The following is a 6,162-nucleotide window of genomic DNA, read 5'->3' on the forward strand; positions in this document are numbered from 1 at the left end:
TTGTCCCGGCAACCCTGCACCTCGTTGCAGCAGGAGCTCACGCCCCCACTCTCTCCTCTGCTCTCCTCTTCTCCTCCAAGGACCCAAAGTTGTGTGAAGTCCCCGGTAACAGAGAAAACAATTACTCAAAGCCCATAACATATGAACATAATTGACTGTATAATTATTTTTTTTAATCAGAAGTTTTAATTATCAAATTGCTTCCTTGTTTGCATTTTTTACAGTAAAATGGAAAGCAGATGGGATGAGATATTTAATCTCCTTACCAAGGGTTCCTATCCGCTGCACTACACCAAAGGACAAAGGCAAACCCTAAGGAAATATGCCTCTAAATTCAGCATTCATGGTACGTTAAGATTTAAGCATACACCACATTTTCTGATAATACGCCATATGACTAATATGTAAATTCTTTCAATAAAGCTGGGGGTCTATTCTTTGGACCCTTGCCTAGGTGAAAAGCCATTAAATCAAAAGAGAAGGCTTGAACCAACTTTAGGGAAATCCATAATTCAAAAATGGGAGGACACAGTGGCATTGTGAAAACTCGCAAATCATTGTGTTCTAAATTTTATTGGCATGGTATGACTGCAGACATTGAGAAATGGGTACGTTACCTCATTGTTAGCAATCTCTATTACACAATATTTATAAATTTCATAAAACAAAATACATTTTCTAGCTGTCTGAATGTGACCATTGCCAAAGAATTGGACCTCCACTGAAGGTAGTCGAAACACTGGATTGCATCAAGGTGACTGTCCATTGTAATTCTGTTAGTTTATTACCTCTATGTTACTTCTGTTTATAAACATTTAATCTATCACCAACAGGTGTCTGGTGTGTGGGAGCTGGTCGGAATGGATCTGACAGGTCCGCTTCCCCAGACCCCTTCTGGCTACAAGTACATATTGACAGCCACAGATTGTTTTTCAAAGTGGGTGGAGGCTTTCCCTCTGAAAACCAAGTCTGCAGAGGAAGTCTCCCAAAATGTATGCAAGATTTTTTATCGGCATGGCTGTCCTCTGCGCATACTTACAGACCAAGGGCGAGAGTTTGTGAATCAAGTAAGTTATGTTTAATATAAATTTTTATTTGGCCTAAAAGTCAAATCTGTAAAATAACCAATTATAATGTGCCTCATTGTTCTTTTAGATCAACAGCAAACTATGTGAGCTCCTTTCAATTGAGAGGAGTGTGACAGCAGCATATCACCCGCAGACTAATGGATTGGATGAAAAAACAAATGACAACATTAAACGGTGAGAAAACAATTACAGCAGTGTCTTGTTTTAACTTCTTTTGACAATTGCTTTGAAGCAAGGTTGAGAAATGAGGGCCCGGGCGGGATTCGATTCCCAGACTCCCGGGTGAGAGTCATGCGTGAGTCATGCATGCTAACCAGTCAGCCAAAGGGAGATCTGTTTGGCTGACTGGTTAGCATGCATGACTCTCACCCGGGAGTCTGGGGATCGAATCCCGCCCGGGCCCTCGTTTCGCCACCCTGCCACAGCTTAACATGTCCTGTATTTGTACTTTGTAAAGTTTGGTCTCAGACTTCACTGAGTTAAAATAATTTGCATGTATTCATTCATCTATGGCTTTGTGACTCTATAAAATGAGAATAAATATTTCAAAGATGTATTGAAAATTCAATTATTTCTTATTGAAGCATGAAACTCTTTTCTAGGGCCCTCAGAAAAGTTGTTAATGAAAGGCAGGATGATTGGGATCTGTATCTAGATGCCACTTTGTTTTCACTGAGGTCCAAAATGCACACCACAGCAAAATTCTCATCATTCTACCTAAGGTATGGAAGAGAGGCAAGGTTCCCATGTGAACTTCCCGTTGAAATGCCGGTAAGAGTCTGCCTGTCATGAGTTATGTTGGAATCTTCCTTTGTACTAACATATTAATATACATGCTGACTTTGTGAATACTTCTAATCGTTTTCAGACATAGAATCTTTTGACAGTAATGTTTTTACAACTGTGTCTAAATGTGTAACATTTGTATTGCAGAAACATTATCTGTTTTTGCAATGTAGCTGTCTGGGCAATGTTTAACAAACATCATAGCTGCTTCTTGGCAAGAGTTGTCTATGTGCCGTCCTAAACGCTTCAAGGCTTCTTCTGCCACATCAACTGCCTTATTCAGTCGTACCCAGTAATCTAGTGGTGTTTCTCCCACTACTGGCACGGTATTGTAGAAGTCAGCCATGGGCATGCATGAGTAAGGCACATCGCTAAAATGTTGCCGGAGGATGCTGTAGATAACATCTGGCTTCTCTTGAGGCTTAAGTGAAGGACTATTTCTCAGTGTGATCCTCACAATGTCCTTAGCTCTGACCATCAATTTAGAAACAATCTCAGTATATTGTTCATGAACAGGTGTGTCTCGCTTTCTGAAATATGCATTCATCATGTCTTCCCACTCATGGATGGTGTACTTGTCCGATCCATCTCCCCTGAACAAAGGGGGTTCTTTGACATCCGGCTGTATCACTAACTTTGCTCCAGTCAAATTGAGGTAAGTGGGTTCACCTGACGTTTGGTCCACATTGTCTCGGGGTTGCAGACCCATGGTTCCTCTTTCTCCACATCCACCTTTCAACTGGTCCATTATGGACTGACCAACTTGCTGTGCAATACTTGTGATCAGGTCATTTAATGGTGGATCAACACTAGGTGAACTATGAGAAACCCCACTGTTTTGCCCATAACTAGTAGCCGCGTCTTCAACTATTCGTGTAGAACAAAAAGCTGGAGAGCCTGCAACAGTAGTATTTCTTACTGGAGTGAAATGCAAACCTTCAATCATTCTCCCTCTTCCCACAGGAACGTTCAAACCACTCAACAGACCTGTGGCATCATCAGCTTTGCTTTTAAGATAGGTCATTTTCACAGATATATATGTACATATATTTTTTTCCCCGTGTTAGGACTCTTAACACAAAACCAAAAATACAATAGACCGAATTCCTTCCCTACTTTGGTATTCCTTGAAACCCTTTTAGTTAAATACTTCACAGTCACCTGATAGAATATTTCGGTCGCTACGGGTACACAAGTGTAACAAGCAACCTCCAGTGATCAGCTGACGTTGACCCACTCCTCACGAACCGTGATGGACCTGTTCGGAGCAGTGAAGAATCCGGGTCACGGCACCACTGTAGCCGACCCCTCCTTTGTCTCTTTGTATTCTGCGTTGTGTGTGTCGTGAACCAAGGGGCCAGCAGACAAGAACCACCACAGGTTTGCAGCCAATCAGGCAGGTTTATTCTGTTTAAAACAAGAATACTTTCAGTGCAGCACTTCGGTAACACAGGTCTCCTCACAAACACCTCTCCCAAGCGCAGCTAAGCGCGAACTGCTTACAATTCTCAATAAAATCAAATCGCTATTTTATTGGAGAATCTTAAAATAAAATACAGCACATAAACCAAACAAAAAATCTGCCTGATAACTTATTTTTGTGTATAATTCATAGAACAAACTACCATCAAAACTTTGGCACTAAAATATTAACAACCGTGGATACAATATATTTTACAGCCAACCAATGCAAAACTCTCTTACATACCTGTTTAAAACAAGAATACTTTCAGTGCAGCACTTCGGTAACACAGGTCTCCTCACAAACACCTCTCCCAAGCGCAGCTAAGCGCGAACTGCTTACAATTCTCAATAAAATCAAATCGCTATTTTATTGGAGAATCTTAAAATAAAATACAGCACATAAACCAAACAAAAAATCTGCCTGATAACTTATTTTTGTGTATAATTCATAGAACAAACTACCATCAAAACTTTGGCACTAAAATATTAACAACCGTGGATACAGTATATTTTACAGCCAACCAATGCAAAACTCTCTTACATACCTGTTTAAAACAAGAATACTTTCAGTGCAGCACTTCGGTAACACAGGTCTCCTCACAAACACCTTCAATAAAGAACAAAAAGAAACCACAATGGCGCAGGAGACTGATAAAGGTTACATGAACTTACAGCCACTGCACTGATTAAAAAAATAAAACGCCCAAAAACCCCTAAATGGATGGATAAAAACATTAAACAGGCTGTAGAGTTAATTAATGCAAGTTGAAAGTGTTTTCTTTAACATTAACACATTCAAATGTGACACAACTCAACTCACTCACCTCTCCCAAGCGCAGCTAAGCGCGAACTGAGGGAAAGGAGCGCCAACACGGAAATGACATCCAGTGGGTTAAGAAAATAAAAGCTTCCCCGCCAAAACAAAATACAATCTGTATATCAAGAAGATAAATACACACAGAAAGGAACAACTGATTTTGGATGGAATATAAAATTGCTTCTCTTGTTTTACACGCCTGTTACACACGGACTGAAAGAGAGGACTGAAGGAGAGGACTGAAGGAGAGGAGGACAGGAGATGATTATTGAAAGAGAGACTTGTATTTTGAGATCTTTAGAGTTCATAGTTGCCCCCGGATGGTTTAAGTTTCCACCTGCATGGGAAAACCTTCAGGTTTTGAGACTTGGTTTTCCCCTTGCTCTTGACTGAGCTTTTGGTTGTGTGGGTGAGTTAGGTCACCAGTGGACTGTTTGGGTAAGGCCTCCTGGCAAGCTTCTTTGTTCCTGGTTTTCCTTTTTGGAACCAGAGAGTCTTAGTTCTCATTCTAGTGCTCTTTAAGTTACTAAAGTACTCAGTTTTGTTTCTGCTGCTTAGATTAAAACTCCCTTTGTTTATTAACCAGGTTTTCTCCCTTAGGGACGCTTTTTGTTAATAAAATTACTTCTTTGGTTGTGACTTGGTGTCAGAACGTTTATTGTTCACATTCATGTTTCTGTGTTAGCCCTCCCAGGATCCTAGACCAGGTTGAGGTTGTAACATATTGGGGGCTCGTCCGGGATTATTTTGTTTTAATTAGGCTAATCTACCTTGATTAGTTGTGTCACTCTGAGAACCCGTGCTTTTGTTTCTGATTTTTGTGGTAACATGAGTATGTTCAATTTAAAGGAGTTTCTGGCTGCCCCTTCTCGGGACCGGATCGAGAGCTGCAGAAAGAGCGAACTGGTTGAGATAGCTGTACACCTTGGTCTCCAAGGCATCCAAACTTTGCTGAAAAAGGACCTAAAGGATTCTGTGATGGCCGCGTTGCAAAAGGAAGCTTTGTTGCAGCCTGCTTTGAGTGACACTTCTAATTTGCCCCTGAAACAGGACTTTGAGGATTCTGGGGGTGAAATGTCTGGGGATGCTGCTGCTTCTTCTACTGCGGTTGTGGCACCCGAGCGCCCTTCCGTCCCAGATGAACAGGACACTCCTCTGCCGCAGACGCCGCTCACAGGAGGGAGTTTTTCCTCCTCTTCCTCTGCTGCTGGTATGGAGAATGCCCGTCTTCGTCTCAGGCTGGCCCGCATGAAATATGCGGCCGAGGAAAAGGCCCGACAGGCCGAGGAGACAGCCCGATTGCAGCAAAACAAAGCTTAAGCTGAAATGCATGGAGTTGGATTACCAAGCGAAAGGAGGTGGTTCTCCTACAGACTCGGAGCCCGAGAGATCGAGGGACAAACTGAGTAAAGAGTGCGATGTCAGCAAGTGCATTGTTCTGGTGCCGACTTTCTGGGAGAATGAGGTTGACAGCTACTTTGCTACATATGAGCATCTTGCTGCTGCTCTGGACTGGCCTCGGGAGGTGTGGTCCACTATCCTGCAGTGTAAGTTAACCGGAAAGGCTCAAGAGGTAATCGCTTAGATTTTTATCTTGAGAGGCGCTATAGAAATGATATTTTCTTCCTCTTCTTCTTCTCTGTCTGACTGCATGGATTATGATAAAGTAAAATATGCTGTTCTTGTTGCTTATGAGTTGGTTCCTGAAGCCTACCGTCAGATGTTTCGGTCACAGAACGTAAAACCCTCCACTCAAACTTACGTTGAGTTTTCTAGGGAGAAAGCTTTAATGTTTGAAAAATGGATCCTTGCTTCCAAGGTCAGATTTTTACAGGATCTGAAAGTGTCATGACTCCCATCCTTCACCCTCATTTCACCTTCATTCAGCTCACCTGTTCCCTTCACCAGGCTCCTGACAAGCCCCATTTCCCTGGCAACCACAATCAACTCCATTCTTCTCACCTGTTCCTGTCCTCAGCTCATCTCTCACACCTGCTTCCCTTGCTA

At 42.2% G+C, this 6,162-nt stretch overlaps 1 long non-coding RNA gene across 1 annotated transcript; it reads left to right on the plus strand.

Moving 5' to 3' along the window:
• The first annotated feature begins 222 nt into the window (after positions 1-222).
• On the plus strand, positions 223-755 carry LOC139066298 (uncharacterized). Its single transcript, XR_011519230.1, has 3 exons — positions 223-346; positions 424-608; positions 683-755. It is a non-coding gene; the product is annotated as an uncharacterized lncRNA (long non-coding RNA).
• The last annotated feature ends 5,407 nt before the right edge of the window (positions 756-6,162 follow it).

The sequence above is a fragment of the Nothobranchius furzeri genome, chromosome 2 (assembly GCF_043380555.1).
Source record: "Nothobranchius furzeri strain GRZ-AD chromosome 2, NfurGRZ-RIMD1, whole genome shotgun sequence".
Taxonomy (NCBI): Eukaryota; Metazoa; Chordata; class Actinopteri; order Cyprinodontiformes; family Nothobranchiidae; genus Nothobranchius; species Nothobranchius furzeri.